The sequence below is a fragment of the Triturus cristatus genome, chromosome 1_2 (genome assembly GCF_964204655.1).
Source record: "Triturus cristatus chromosome 1_2, aTriCri1.1, whole genome shotgun sequence".
Taxonomy (NCBI): Eukaryota; Metazoa; Chordata; class Amphibia; order Caudata; family Salamandridae; genus Triturus; species Triturus cristatus.
In genome coordinates, this window is record NC_140580.1 from 78,350,183 (window position 1) to 78,367,104 (window position 16,922).

Sequence of the window (16,922 nt, forward strand, 5' to 3'; positions counted from 1 at the left end):
ATAAATCCAAAAACTTTCAGTTATGCAAATGTACTGATAGTTCCTCATTTGAATTAAGTCCTAAGGGGGTCATGGTTTCTAAATCAATAATATACCTTGACTCCAATTTACATAGTGTTAATTGTGTGTTGCCTCCTCGTATATTATCAGGGACAGCATCAATCACCACCATTTTCAGGAGTTTCTCATTTTGCAGATGTTGCGCATAGAAGTGTCGTGCTACAGGGTACTGTTTATTATTATGGTGAATTGCCCTGATATGTTCTAGCACTCGTTTTTTCGCACGATGAATCGTGCTGCCTATATAGGCCTTGTTACAAAGACATACAAGTGCATAGACGCAATACATCGTATTGCACATCAGCGCTTTTTTGATCACTACTTCCCTTTTACTACTGGAAGTCACAAATGTAGTACAATTTGAGGGAACTGGTGACGCTCCCCCGCAATACCCCTTTAACACACTAATGTATGACATGGGTAGGCGTCCGTTTAGAGAAATCGCTAGGTTACGACCATTGCTCTTTTGGGCCCACCTTCAGCGCACTGAAGAGCTTACCAATTATGCTGCAGCTCTAACAGAGGTAATGAAGTTGGATGTTAACTATAAGGTCAAATGGTTATCGTATGTAAAGAAAGTTATGATGCAGCTTGGTCTGAGAGATGCATGGGACAGTCAGGTTCCCCCTAGTAAAGCGGAACTCAAGAGATACTATTGGGATTGGATTGACAGGCAAGAACTTTGCAAGCCAATGTTGGGCAGACTGACAGAGGAGTTCCTCCTGTTCAAATACACTAGAAACTTGGAGCGTTATTTACATGTGATCCAGGTCCCACGAGATAGGACCCTATACATCCAGTTTAGATACGGCACGCTCCCTGTTAATATTCGAAAGGCAAAGTGGGGTAAAGCCGAGGACACGACAGAGAGCTGCCCGTGTTGTGGAGCTCCAGTGGAGTGTGATGCCCATGTCCTGTTTGCCTGCCCTGCCTACAATAAAGCTAGGAGCAAATGGTTAAAACCAATTTGTAGTGGCATGGGCACCCACGATCACCGGTCTGCTATGCGTATTTTAAAATTTGATCCCAGTGTCTTATTTTCTTGTGGAGTGGCCAAATGTTTAGGCCAAGTTTTGCAAATTAGGATTAGAGCCCAACGAGGTGTGACCCTATTATAGAAATTTATGTCCCATTATTTGTGATTAAAATCATTTACCATTTTGGAATGTTTGACAATTTTTGAATACTGTTAATCACATAGATAGTACTTGCACTTTACACATTGTCTATTGTGAGGGATTATGCCACTCTATGTATATAGCGTTTTAGATCTAAGTCTTTTACGAAATTGGTTTTATGTCCTTTTTAATCTCATATGCTGTTTTTCATTTTATGTCAAGATTTTTTTTTTGCATCCATCTGTACTGTATTGTAGATTTGATCAAATACTGTTTTATCGTAAATTTGTTACCCGAAGCTTTTATGATACATGCTGTCGAATAAAGCTATTTGAATTGAATTGAATTGAGGCTAAACGTTTTTTCCATTCCCCCGGATTTTTCACTACCCTATCTTCAAGTAAGTCATAAACTAATTGTTTCTGGCCAATAATCTGAAGCAGATCAAGTTTGCTAAGGAACTTACTGACAATGTTATATGACCCAAGGAGGAAAAATTTGCCGGGGTTTAATTGAGATATTTCACTAATATTCAGCCATCTATCATTCCAAAGAAAATCAGAGAGTTTATGGAAGCTGACCTTGGTCCAATTTTGTATAATTAAAAAAAATCTCTAATTCCTGCTGATGTGAAAAGTCCAGCTATTGGAGTTGCGACATTAATAGCTGAAATAGAATACCTTCTAAAAAATACCTGACGTTTATGAAAGAACCAATGTAAAAACTTATATTTTACTAATTTAGGAAACCTAAATATTGATAGCGGGCAGTGGATCTGATTTTCTTTACATATTAAATTCATGAAGAAGTTAAAAAAAAGTCCCGGATGTGGACCCTGCTTAAATCTAGACATGTATTGTGCAAAATATGCAAAGTAGTATTCCCTCAAATTGGGGAGGGCTATCCAGTTTCTCATATAAAGTGCTGAGTGCAATTCAGGGAACTTTCTTGCCCCACAAGAATGATGTAAACATTGACTCTAATTTCGTAAAAAAGGAGTTCACTAAAACACAGGGAATTGCTGAAAAACGAAATTAAACAGTGGAAGCACCGACATTTTGATCACGGCGACCCTGCCGAGAATGGTTAAAGGGAGAACGTTCCAACGTGAAAATAAGTCCTGGACTTTTCGTAACAATGAGACAAAGTTCACATCATATAATTCCGAAATTAATGGTGAAAAATAGACACCTAGGTATCTCTTAGGATTAAAATTTAAACATGGAAGAATATCGGGGTGTAAATCCCTAGATGCACAACCACACAAAATCATTTCTGTTTTCCTTTTATTCATTTTGTAGCCGCCGAACGACTTGTAGAGGTCAAAAAGCTGGAAGGCCTTTGTCTGCACTTCCTCCTCTGGCTTTATAATAAGCATAATGTCGTCAGCGTATAATTTAACTTTACCCATGGTTGGAAGCGGAGGGCAGAAGTCCCCATTAATCCTGATAGCTATCGCGAGGGGCTCAAAAGGCGAATAGCACCGGGGATAATGGACATCCTTGTCTGGTTCCCCTTTTAAATTTTCCTTGGCCAACCTCAGTAGCATTAATAATAATATTGGCCTCTGTGTTCAAATATAATTTCTCAACCAACCCTGTAATTTTGGAGTGTATGCCAAATTTCGCTAAAATACAAAATAAAGTCTCCCAAATCACCCATCGAATGCCTTCTCGGCGTCTAAAAAAGGTACTAATGCTGGTATTTTCCGGGTCTCAAAATAGTCTAGAGCCTCCATTAAAAAATGCGTATTAGATCCGAGCTGCCTCCCGGCTATAAAACCATTTTGACCAGGATGGATTAAATGTGAGGCGATCCCGTTAAATCGATTGGCTAAAAGTTTAATAACTAATTTGTAGTCAGAATTTAAAAGCGTAATCTGGCGATATGAATTGGGATCTTCTCTATTTTTGCCCTTTTTTAAAAAACTGACTACATTCCCTTTTCTAAAAGACAGAGGTATAAGCCTTCCTTCAAGAATTGAGTTTACCAATAAAAGGAGAGAATCCACAATTACACTAGCAAATGTTTTAAAAAACTTGGCAGGGAGGCCGTCCGGCTCACAGGCTTTACCATTCGGGAGATTTTTAATAACCTCACCTAGCTCTTCTTTTGTGAATGGTCTCGTCATGTCCCTTTTTTCTAAGTCTGTTAAGACAGGCAATTAATATTCCTGGAGAAAATCTCCCAAAGATGACATATCGATAGATTGTTGTTGACCATATATCCCCTTATAATGTTGTACCATTATGTCACCTATCACCTCCGAGTCCTCCAAACGAGAGCCGGAAGTGGGACATCTCAGTGCGACTATTTGATTATTTGCAGCCCGTTCCCTTGCCTGCCATGCCAGAAATCTATCTGTACAATTGCTTTCCTCATAAATCTTTTCCCTATCATGCTGAAATAGGGATTCACTTTTAGCATAATATTTTTCGGCCAGGTTCCACTTAGCTTGATCCAGCTGCCGTCGGTTCACCGCCGAGGGGCTGGAAAGGAATATATCGTAAAACTTTTGCACTTTTTGCTCAAGTGTTTGCTTCTCCTCCTTCCTAATCCTTGAGTTCTCTGCGTCTTTACTAATAGAAAGCCCTCAAAAAAAGGCTTTAAACGAGTCCCAGGCCACATGCAGTGGAGCTGAGCCATGATTTCGCTCAAAGAACTCACTTATTTCTGTTTTAATAGAAGACACCCAAATTTCCTCTAATAAGTATTGTCGATTTAACAGGCATCTTTTGGGGGTTTTACTACATTCACCCAATTCTAACTCTGAAACAACCACTGCATGGTCCGAGAAACCATTCTGAAGAGTTTTCTGTGGACTAAAAACCAAACACCTGGAGAATCGATACGCGAAAAAGTATGAAATCTTCCTGAAAAGCAAGTGTAAGTGATTTCACTGGGAAATGCAGCCCGCCAGGGGTCGGCTACATCAAACATCAAGCAATAACTTTGTACAATTTAAAAAAAAAAATTTAAACTATTTTTTTGCATTAGATGAGGAATCAATTTTCGGATTCATTAACAAATTTAAATCCCCCCCACAATTAATTCACCTGACACTTGGATTAAAGATTGAAAAAAATCCTCGTACGGGGTGAGGTTATTCTCTACTGGGACATATATACTAGCGAGCGTCAAAGATCTGTGTCCTAGATTACAGGTGACCCAACACCATCTTCCACTTTGTTCACACGCCGAGTTAACTACCTCAGCCTGATTTTTTTTACTAAGAAAAATTGCTGTCCTTCTGTGGGCTGCAGAAGATGAAGCGAAACCACTATACCCTGCCCAGGATTTAAACATTGAAAAATCTGCTATTTTCCCTGCTGGTATATGGGTTTCTTGTATAAGAATAGCAGAGGGATTCTCTGTCTTAAGCCAGGCCTCAATGGCCTGCATTTTCTTATTATTATTGAGGCCATTTACATTGAAAGAAACCACCTTCAATATTTCCGTATTTCCCATTTGCCTTATTTCCAATTTGCCATTTACTGATAACCCAATAATCTAATAAAGAATTTCCCACTTTGGTGAACAGTTTCCAACCTAGGGCAAGCAAGAAAAATTGTTCCCCTTTATTCCTTTCTAAATAGCGATGGACGAATGTATTGGAACTTAAAATATGGATTTTGTTTTTTCCCACATGCTCCCTTACTCACCCTGTGTCCCCACCCTCGACCATTGTCACCCTGAGCAGATGGCCGCCTCTGCTCAGAACCAGACAACCTATCCCACCCACCCTTCTACAGGCACACTGACTTGGTGCCTTGTACTGCCAGGCAGCCCATCCCCCTTCTAACCTCCCCTCCCCTTTTTTAACAAAAAAAAAGCAACATTGAACTACAATGGCCCTCTAAAAAGAGAAATCGAAAAAGCAACAAAAAATGACAGTCCTCCATGGACAAGTAGCTCTTTGCCTTTCGAAGACAAGGAAGAGAACCCCCCAAACATCTAACTGAAGACTGACAAAATGCCTTTAGGGTTTGTCCATAGAAATCTGTTGCAGTAATTCCTGTACATCTGGAACACTGCAAAATATGTGAAATCTACCGGTAACTAACACCTTCAGCTTACTCTGCTGGGCTATCATAGCTTGCGCCCCCTGTGCCTTAAACAAGTGTAGCATCTTAACAAATTCTCTCCGCCTTTTCGCTGCGGAAGCTGACATGTCCAAAAAATGCGGCATAATGGGACGTCTGCTGAGGAAAACTGTCTTTGTTTGATGGCTTTTGAGAAAATCTGCTCCTTGACCCTAAAGTCCCCCAAGTTAACCAAGATAGTCCATGGGAATTTAGCATTAGGAGGGAGGTGTGCTGGAACACGATGAGCTCTCATGATCGTCAGATCATCATTAAATTCAGGGAGGACATTTTTCTTTATAAATGAATCGACCCATTGTCGAGTCTGCTGACACACAATGCCCTCCGGAATGCCCAAAATACAGAGATTTGAGCGCCTGGAATGGTTCTCTAACTCCTCCAATTTATATTCCAACGTGGTTCTCTGGGACTGAAAGGTGGCAACGTTGAGGTTCAAAGATGAAATTTGATCCTCCAATTGCGAAATCCTGAATTCGGCCTCCGACAGCCATATCGGGATCTGAGCCATATTTTCCTCAATCTTTGTCAAGTGGGCATGGATTACCGCGATCTCATTAGATCGGGAGGTTTTTAATTCACAAATTTGTTCCAGAATCAGATTAAGAAGACTCTTGGTGACCCATTGCATGGAAAAAGAGCTACTGTCTAGAGAAGGATTACTCTGATTTACATTAGGCCTATCCTCCGACTGCAAACCCTCTAGATCAACAGGGACAGACTCTGCTGGAATAGTCAACACAGACACCTCTGGGAGCACCGGGATAGAATAATACACCGTTCCTCCTCTAGCTGATGGGTCTAACACATCTGAGGAAGGAAGGGAGAGATGGTTACCAGTCTCGGAATTCAGAGTTTCCAAATCTAAGTCCAATGGATTATCAGCTGATAGGAGGTCATTCCCTACCATCTCCTGCTCCGCTTCACCCATGAGCCTACCTGGCTTGGCTTTAAGAAATATAGGGTACTTTCTAGAATCTGTCATTTCCCCACTGCTCCATCAGGTGTCATGATTGATTTAGTCAAAGTTGAAGAAATCAGTGAATCCGCCCTTAAAGAAGACAACCCACTAGGGCTAATGGCGGAGTTCAAATCCGCCAAGGCTGCTTCGAAAGGGTCTTGTTTAGCTGTCTCAATACCTGCCATCTCAGCAGATTCAGAGGAGAGGGGAAGTTCTTTTCTGAAGGCGGCTGTGTAATTAGACCAAGCTGCGGGCTGGCCAGCTCGCTTTTTAACCCTTTGGACCAAATTCAGAGACTTGGCCTGGGCAATCCCTTTAGTTCTTTTGGTAGACTTTCGCGAAGCCCCTTTACGGATCACTGTCCTGAATGCTGGCAAATTTATTAGTGGGACCTCCCCAGCGACCCTCAACTAAGGTGAGTATTAGAGAGAAAACTGGAGTCCCAAAGTTGGTCCCAAATCCTCGAGTACGGGGGCCGCAGCAGTCCGTGAAAGCGGACCGAGAACCAAAAGTGTCCTGGCTCTGTAGCCTAGCAGGGAGTACAAAGTGTCTGCAGGATTATGCCACCCGAGGCACCTGGAACAGCTTGACTTAACTTGTAACCCCAGGATAGCACAACTCCAAAGTCTTCAGCCTTCGAATCCAGCTCCACTTCCCAAGATCGAATCTCCTTTCCTCATTGCCACCCGCTGCTACACCATATCCTGCCCGCTAATGCATCAGAGACGGGCGTCTGTAGCTCCGCGGCTCCGTAGCATCGAAATCATCATTGGCGGCGGCTTCGGTAGGATTCCGCGCTCCGCTCCGCTGATTCTTTGGCGTCTGACGTTAGGGGAAGTGAGGGGGAGTGGTTGCGGCCTCTCTCTGCCAATCAGCCGATCAGCATCGTCCCCTGGTTTCACTACCAGTCCTTTTCGCAATATATGTGTTTATCGAAAAAAATGTCATGCATGATGAAACAATTGAATTGAAGCAGTGTGCCATGATCAAGGTCGCCTTTATGTCTATCTTGAGCAGTATCATTAGTGGATCCATGGCAAGATCAAATATAAGGGGTGTGAGCGGGCATTTCTTTCCATTGTCCTTTCCAGATCTCTGTGGGGCGATACAGTATAGTTTGTATGCACTGTGGTGAATGTGTTAGTGTGTAACACATTAATCACATCTCTGAGGTACAACGTGCAGATGCGTCAGTCCTCCCCTTACCCAAACCCAGGACAGTAAGTCATCAACCTCTGTGTCAAGGGTATCCATCACAGTGCAAACAAGGCAGTCCAGGTTGGCAATAGCATTGTATATCCACTGTATATGGGTCCCAGAATGCGCTCCAGATTAAATTTGACCTAATCTGGTTGAATAAATTATGCCATGATTGAAGTAATTCTCGGCAGCCTCAACTTTAGTCAATGTTTTTTTCCTGTATGAATCATCAAAAGAGACCTGTATGATCTGCACTTAGTTAAGTGTTAGTTAATTTTAGTTAATAGTTTTATCCTCGATTCCCACAAATGTTCAGGTAAGACACAATTATGTATTACCTCTGTATGTACTTCTTGTTTTTTTGGGCCAGCAAATTAGCCTGTACATTACAGAACATAAAGCCCAAGCACCTTGCTGATCACCGGGAGCTTAGATTAATGTGTATGGAATTTATCTGCACTTCTTAGAATTACCTGACCCGTTAGCCTGCTATAACATTCCCATAATGAGTTGTAGATAAAATCTTTATACAATATTTCAACCTCGACTCATCTTCAAAATCCAGAATGAACCAGTGGACAATCTCTACAAGAGTGAGGCCATTGCCTACTAAGGTCTATCACCCTAAGCATGCCAACATGTTTCAATGTTCATTGGCATACATTTTTCATAGGGCTGCTTCTTCAAATAACATACTATTAATCCTAATGTACCTGCTGCTCCTCTGCAAATGTAGAATGCCCACTGCAGCAAGTGAAACTCCTGCATTAAAAAGATAAACACCTCTTATTAAATTCCATGTGCCATATCAGGGGTGTCATACCTATGAAATAATTGCCACATCTCCTTGTCTGAGGAGGCTGGAAAAGGCAGTCAGACCATCAACTTTAAATCATCAGTGGACTCTTGGCCCGGGTCTTTTCAAATTGAGTTCAAACTGGAAAGCGGGCAATGAACATATGTCTTAGAATATCACAGCTCCCTGACATGTGTATCAGGTCTTCAGACGCAAAACCATAATCAATTAGTGATGATGAAGAGCATGCTGAAGAATAAGGTGTACTGCTTGTCTACACAACGAAGATAGTGTGTCTCATTGGTGAGGTTTAAGAATTGAAGATAATGCAATGAGGTTCAAGAACTGAAGATGATCAGCAAGTACCTCAACTGCCTTGGGTAGATGGTATGCTATCTTTGTTGTCTTGTCTAGATTGAAATACACATTTGTGTTGCATTTCCCCACCAAGTTTTAGCATCTTAACATAACATCATAGGACCTCCATATTTGGACCACAGATGATACGTGGTAAGATTTTTGTGGCAAGCCATGTGCTTTTCACAAAATCAGATTGTCCATATTGGTCTGCCACAACGTCAGAGTGGCAGAACTGCGCGGATTTATGAATGAGGCTAACATCTCCTTGTAACCCTATAATGTGGGAGGCAAAATATTGGCTGCTACCCCAGCTGGTCACAAATTGATCATGGTCATGCAGGTGAGTTTCTTGCAGCATCAATACTTTCAGAATCCTTAACTTCTCTCAGGATGTCAGGATTTTCTGGTGCTTCAGTATATTCTCAACAGTATGCATTCCCAAGGTAAAACAGCATCTGCTTTTATGCTGGCAGCTGAACATCTACCCCGTCTGTGAAGATCAAGCCCTGCCCATCCACCCCACCTCCCTTATCTGGCACCCATATTTCCAGATATCAATCCCATTTTAAAAATATGCATGAACCGTAAAATGATTTACATGCCTCAAACTGATGGCTAGAGACTTCACTGCCAAGCAGTCTACTCCCACTCATGAAGTATCGGTGATGCTGGTAGGCCCCAACCCACCCTAACATTATCCAAATAAAAAACTTGACAGAAAAGAATATAAAATATTCTACTCAATTCAATGTCATGCCAAGGAAATTTGACAAAGCATCTATCCTAATGAGAGAAATGCTGATTTAGAGGTACTACATAGCAAGAGGAGCTGCAAGCAACAATCTCCTACTTCCTAAGTCTGCATTGATTGATGCAGAAATCTAGGACCTGTCTTTCAAATTCAGACTTGCAATATTATCATATCAGCTGCCTTCAGCATGGACATCTGTAACTCAGCACTAATTTTGATACAAGCAGTGTCTAGGGAAGTTGATGCACCAGAGGTGCGTCATGGTTGTCCAGCTAGATCAGCTTTTGGAAGCATGAGACCAGTGACATCGCACCACTGAAGCACTTCCCGATCTGCTTTCCATTGATCATGTGCATTATGTGCATATATCCTTGTGCAATGACACACATCCATTGGATGGCGTGACTGGCCATAACCATTGCTGACCCTGGTGCAGGGCCAGAGACACTGCACCTGTCAGGCAAGCACAGACGTTGTTTTAGAATTTACCTTTGCTGCAGATCAATTGGAGGGTCAGTCAACCATTCACTGCACAGCTCCTGCCCTTTGTCAAAAAACATTTCTCCTACAGGTTCAGTGCCTGACACGGCAGCTGTAAAGGTAAATAAGCATGCAAGTGCCCACTGGTGTGTCCGCAATGTATATCTCCAGTGCTAATTAGCAAGTCACAGTGCAGCACCCCTATGGTCACACCCAAGAACAGCACATCAGCTGAGACAAAAATGCCTCAAGTTGCCCAACCACAGAAAACATTGTGTTCTAAAAATCCAGCCAACTCTTTTAATCACATAGGACTTGAAGGTATTTTACTCTAGCTTTGGACATGACGTTCCTTACTCGAAAGATGTATGCTTCTATCCAGGCAACGCATTTAAAAAGTGATTTTTGTAAATGATTTGGGAAATGTATACTCATCTCAAATCTTTATGGTGTAAGCATCACATTCTCACTCTGAGGTTGTTTCTTGCAATAGTTGTTTGGACCCTTTCTTTCCACAAAACTCAAAGAAGCCTCTGGGTCCAAAGACATAAGTTCTGTCCCACAATATGATTTTCTGCTTTGCAGGATGGATCATAAGAGACATAAAATGCCTCCCTCTTTAAACCAGGAAAGTGTTTGCAGGCACGTTGACATGCCAATGTGAAGCCCAGGGAAAATGTTTATGTTGTGCTCGTCATGAAATAAGTCACTATTCTTCCTTTTTGCTTGCAGCACATTCTGCCATGCTACAGGCACCTGGGTCACTGTACTTCAAAATCTTTGTGACAATGTGTCTCAAGCTGATCCTCAGATTTTGGGATGACCACCCAATGATATCTGTACACGCTACACCAGAAACACCAGAGAAATTAGCACCACAGACAATTTCACTAATTGTCCTACAACCAGCATCATGGGTCCTCACTTGGATATCCCTGACACCGTCAAAATTTGAATGTTGCTGCAGCAGGATTTCGTCTTCCTGCTCCTCAATTCTTTTGAGCCAGCTTTCTTAAATAAGATTTTCAATCCCTCCAGTTATGTAACCCTGCCTTACCACAGCATCTGATTGTTTTTGCATCAGATCTAATGTAACACCTGCTCAGCCCACTTCACTAGCCAATGTAGTTTATTATCCCTCAGTTCTTTGGGTATAATGACATATTCTGAGCCCTGAGGTAGACAATGAAATGAATGGTGAAGAGCTCTTAGGTACCCTGTACATAACAGATTCTCACTCAGTGAGAAAGTTTTATAAAGTGTTCTTATACTGAAAATGTAGTGTTGGAAGTCATTGAACCTTACTTCTGACATTCTTTCCATGAGAGTATTGCAAAGGACTACTTCAAATCAGCAGAGGGTTGAAGGGTATTAGCTTGGGCATGAGTTGCATCATGAGAGCCAGAGGGTATCAAGCCAATTAAAGTGATCGAATTGCAGTATTCGGACATTCCTGGGCAATATCTAAATTTACATGTTTTGTGATCTAAATGGGAGCCCCAAAACCATATGATTAAGGCCACTACTATTTTTAGACAATATTTAAAATGCATTTGAAGTCAGGGATAGAATTGTGTTCTCAAACGGGTTGTGGGGTTAAAGGGACCATTCAGTGTATCGAAAGCTATCAGTTCTACTTGCCCAGCATTTCTACCAGTCTTCAGCGATGGGCATTGTAGAATGTTGGTTTGGTTGATGTAAGCTGAGGTTTTGACATCTTGTGTGACATCACATACTGAATAGTCCCTTTAAATGAATGGTTTCTAGGGGGTAGGCGGGTATGGCATATCTTAATCTCTCGAAGAGCTAGTCAGTGGCAAGGTGACAGCGGAGCTCTTTGCTCCTCCTAAGCTCAATCTTGCAATAATGTGTCAGGAACTTGAACTCCTTCAAACCCTCTAGAAGCCACTGTGATGAATGAAACTATACCTAATGTTGATGAAAACTACTTAACATACATTGACCTCCAAATTAAGGAGCATTTGAGTTTCCTAGAAGTATATTTTCTTTACCGTTTAGGGAATTGGGTTGCCCGTCTTTCAAGTGGCCTTCCACTACAAATGATTTACCATACCCAGTTTTTCAGTGCAATCGCTAAGAAAATTGTGATTACATGACAACCTAATGTTTTCGTGCTGAACATGAGAATGTAAGTGTATTGAGGTACACTGAGGTGGGATGGGTTACCGACATGCTCATAAACGTTGTGAACCTGCATGCACCCGAGTGCCTCTGGTTGGTTGGTTAATCTCCTCGCCTCCTAGGCATTGTCGATTAGTGGGAGCTTTTGGGGAAGGGGCGATGAGGCCTGAATGTCCCTTTCCCTAATGTGAATCTAAATCGCTATAAGATTCTTTCTACACTTTGTGAATTCCTCATCATGTATTATATTTAAGAGGGCCGTCATTGGGTTGAGGTCCATTTTTCTTATTTTTTGGTAGCAAATGCTTGCAATAAAATAAAAAAGAATAACACTCACATCAGCTTCTCAAGGCCCAACTTATTGTTTTTGACAATTAAGTATGGTGCTAAAATGAACTTCATAATCTTTCAACTGGGCCCTTGTGCCTACATTATTAGAGAGATTTTCCTTGAGGTCTATACAGCATGGGTCAGTGGGTGATCCCACTTCAGCCATTAGCTCGTTTCTCTGTGGGTGTTGGCATTCTGCCAAAGCACAATGTCAGCATTTACACAGAAAGTAGTCCCTTCCAGTGCCATGGACTTTTCAGCTATTGTGTACTTTTAAACCATATATATATATATATATATATATATATATATATATATATATATATATATATATATATATGTATTTTAAATTTGCAGTGGCCTGGCATTTCCCATAAACTGCGACGCTCAGCACCACTTGCAGTGCACTGCATTTCATGGGCACCCTGCTTGAAACCACTGAAACCACCAGGAGTGGCTCGTATTGGGGAAAGGAGGCGGGCCAGGTGAGGGGGCTGGGAAGGGTGGGGATGGGGGACAACAGCAATAAAAACATTTTTTACCAAAGAGGCGGGGACGGATGGAGAGGGAGGGACAACTAAAACAAAAGATAAAACGTACCTGCTGCCCTCCAGCATCACATTGCGCTCTTCTGCTCCTGTCCGCAGTTGCAGGCAGGCACAGGCTTCCAGCCTGCCCTGTGGCCAATCCTGAAGCTGCTCTTGCATGAGAGCAGCTTCAGGATTGGCACAAGAGCCGATGATGTGCGCTATCAGACAGACTGGGAGTCTGTGCCTCCTCTCTCCAGCTTCAGCAATGCAGCTGGGCTCGGAGAGGAGTCACCACCCATGTGGTTTTTGGCCAGACTGAGACCGCCGGCCAAACACCACATGTGCAGTGTAGGTAGAGCCCACCACTCTCCCTCCAGCCTATCATAACCCTGGCCCCACCCCAAGCCCAGCACAAGCTAAATAAAAGGATAATAAAACAGGTTTTAAATCCGTTTTATTTTTACATTTTTTGAAGTGCTAGACACTTCTCTGCCATTGCAGAGGAGCTGCCGCTGGAAACCACAATTTATTTGAAAGGGCACTGTAGCAAATGTACCTTTTTCTGCATGGTCTGGATGTGAACCAACTGCCTGAAGCTCAAATTGGACACAACAGAAAAACAAGACCTCCCCATAGGACCCATCTGGTGGCTGTCAGAACGGGGACCAACACCACCACCAACTGAACACACAAGCAACCCGGGGATTTTCCTAGATGATGAGCTCAACGTGATGGCACAAGTCATCGCAGTAAGCATCCACATAATTCACCTGTTACAAAAGATCAATCAAGTGGCTGCTACAAAACACCGAGACACCAGCCATGCAAGTACTCATCAGGCTGGACTATGGCAATTGTCTAGATACAGGTATCTCTAAACAACTCCTACACAAACTACAGACCATTCAGGACACTGCTGCAAGACTCATACTCGACCTCTCACACTGTGTCAGGGACTGTCTGGGACTGTCTGGGACACAGTCAGGGACTTGTGCAAGGACTGGTGCCTCAGTAGAAATTGTAAGCAGAAAGATTAGTACAGCGCTGCCCAGGATCACACAAGACAGCAGAGGAGAAAAGGGATCCAAAGGGGAAGCCTGCACAAAGGAACAAGATAGCTAGAACTCAGAAAGGATAGGCACACAAGAGGTAATTTAGCATTCCGAATAATTACACCCAGGATCGATGTGCAAGACATATATATAGAGAACAACATTAACAATAAAGGTAATGTGATGTGAAGCACCTGGGAGCGCCACACTGTAAGACTGAAGCACAGTAAGTTCCTCACCCGCACTTGCTGTTACAGATACTGACTGCAAATACCCACATTTAGTATATTCATGCAAAGGCAGGGTCTGTGGAGCTGAATACAGAAGGAGAGAGGCTCAAGGGAGCACTAGAGTAGTACTGGATCTGGAATCAAGGAAAAAGGCAGCACTGAAGGAAGTGATAGTTCAGGAGCAAGAAATAGCAATAACTCTGGAATCAAGTAATCTAAAACCACTGCAAGCAGTGCTAATTTAGGGACAATTAATAGCTATAGCTCTGGAATCTCTAAGTAGTGCTGGAAGGCAGTGCTAGTTCTGGAAACAAGAAATAGATACAGCTCGGGAAACAAGGAGTCAAGAGAGCACTGCAAGCAATTCAAACCAGGAACATGAAATAGCTGCAGCTCAGGAACAGAAACAAAGAATAACTTTAGCTCAGGAACTCAGAAAGCAAGGTAGCATTGCAGGCAGTGCTAATTCGGGCACAAGGAATAGATACAGCTCAGGAATTCTGAAAACAAGTATAACAAAAGTTCAGGAAACAAGGGTTGGTCTCACCAGTACACAGCTACAGTGACCATCAAGGTAAAGTGTCAAACATGAGCAGGCTTGCCTCAAGTATGAGCAGGCTGGCTTCCACAAAACCCGGCATGGATTGGGAATGGATAGCAAATTGCAAGTAGCATCCAAATGACTTGAAGTCAGTATGTGTATGAAGGGGAGGATCTGAAAGCTTATGAGAACACTGTAGAGCTCCACAATTCAGCCCCCTGGTGGTAGACACCAGAATTCAGGAAGCAAGTTTGACACACAACACCCACATCACACTGCACATCAAAGAGCTTCACTGGCTCCCTATTAACAAGTGCAGCCAATTCACACTCCTCATGCACACATACAAAGCCTCACATAACACTGGACCAGCATACCTCAGCAGCCACCTACACTTTCCCCAGCATGCCAGACACCTATGCTCTGCTTGCTCTCACTCTCTCACACATGCAGCATCCACAAAACCAAAAGCAGGAGGCCGCTCATTCTCCTACATCACATCTAAGACCTGGAACAAACTCCTTCAACACATCAGAGCCTTCTCTTCACTTCTCGAGTTTTGCAAGAGGATGAAGACCTGGCTCTTCGAATAACACCACGGTGACCACTCGCCAACACACCTGCTCAAGCTCCCGGATACTCTCAATGGTGATTAGTGCACTATACAGATCAACATGACATAGCATCAATTTCATCACCTTCTCTAAATTCTCTGGGTTTGTCTGAAATATGACTCTGTATTTCTGGGTTTAGTGAATTGTATCTTCTGAATGAAATTATTACAGCTGCGAGAATGACTTGCACATTGCAAGTCAATCGGCTGTTGGTAAAAGGGTAAAATGCTGTGCCCCTGTTCTTGCCAACAAAATCTTTACTGAATCAGGGACATGTACAATTAATGTCTTCCCTTACAGATGAAAGATATGCGATTCGACATATAAGTCCACCATGTTTTTGGGTCAGTGTGTCAGGAGTGAAAGGTTCAGATGGGCACCTAGGCAAGAAAGATGCCAGATCAGACCTCAGTACTCACATCCACTCTATGGGAGGCTGCGCCGAGTCATTCCCCTGACTCTGGTCTCCCTATTGATGAGAATTCTATTAGGAACGCGGTCGCGGAATTCCAAGATGGGCGCGCTCGACCGATGCGGAGGTTATCGGTCTAGTCTTTTACTCGCGAGCGACCGCAGCTGTGATAGCGACCGCTCGCGAGTACCATTGCGCACTTCAACTGAATTCCTGTGAGAAAAGGCAGCGTTTGAGTAGAGCGCTGCCTTCCTGAGAAGTTTCAGCGATATTTGGGCTCTGGTGGCGAGAAGATGGACAGCTAAGTCACCCTAGAGTGCTAATACCTATTTTTGTGCAATAATTCTTTGTATGAACTGTTAATACAATATTGCTTTACAATTTGAGAGAATTGGTTTATGGAGGCTTCAGAAGAATTCTCTTACTAAAGGGACAGAATTTCCGCATTAGATTGGATAAATAGAGACAACAAAATACCTATTAGTCAAGGAGGCAATTGGCAATTTGCATAAGGATATTTTGCCAGTCTACATTGGAGATAGAAAATATTTGAATAAAAAGACAAGACAGAACCATAGAAAAGCACGTAGATATAATTATATATATATAATTGTACTTACCTTCACTCGTCCTCGACGTCATTGCTGAAATACAAGAAGAGAAAGGTTATCTGAACTGTTCTACTACATCAGGCAGTTTGGACAAGAAAGAATAAGTATGGAAGGAAAACTAAAACACATGGTTCAGGTGTAAGAAAGGTAACCAAGGGATAAGCGGAGGTTGGGATTATTAGTTGACAGAAATTACATACAGTTTGTTTTACAGAATCCGACAAGACATCACTAACACCTAACCAGTGTAGAATAGAGCTAGAACAAGAAGTATCGATCTGCACTATCAAGAGAGCGGCAAATCACTGTGGGAAGACAGGTAACATAAGAGTAGTAGTGGAAGAAATAGTGGGTAGAAGGTAAACTACTGTGGTTACATGATATTATTTGTTACAGGGTTCTACACCAAGAAGATTAGAATCCAGTCAGAAGAAGACGAAGCAGTGCAGTCTCTCTTTCTCATTCCAACTCCCCTTTCCCCCTCTCTCCTATTTGTGAGTGTAGAAACTCGCAATTAGGGTAGCGGGAATTGAGTGCATGTCAGGACTTCTAAGGATCAAAACCTCTCTGTCTGTTCAATATGCCAACAACAGACAATACCACGCATACCAAAGGTTAAGCTTATTACCTGGAA

At 42.5% G+C, this 16,922-nt stretch overlaps 1 protein-coding gene across 7 annotated transcripts in view; it reads left to right on the forward strand.

The window, feature by feature from the left end:
- Positions 1–16,922, forward strand: part of LOC146866836 (scavenger receptor cysteine-rich domain-containing protein DMBT1-like) — a 434,615-nt gene that overhangs the window by 210,228 nt on the left and 207,465 nt on the right. The window lies entirely within an intron of this gene.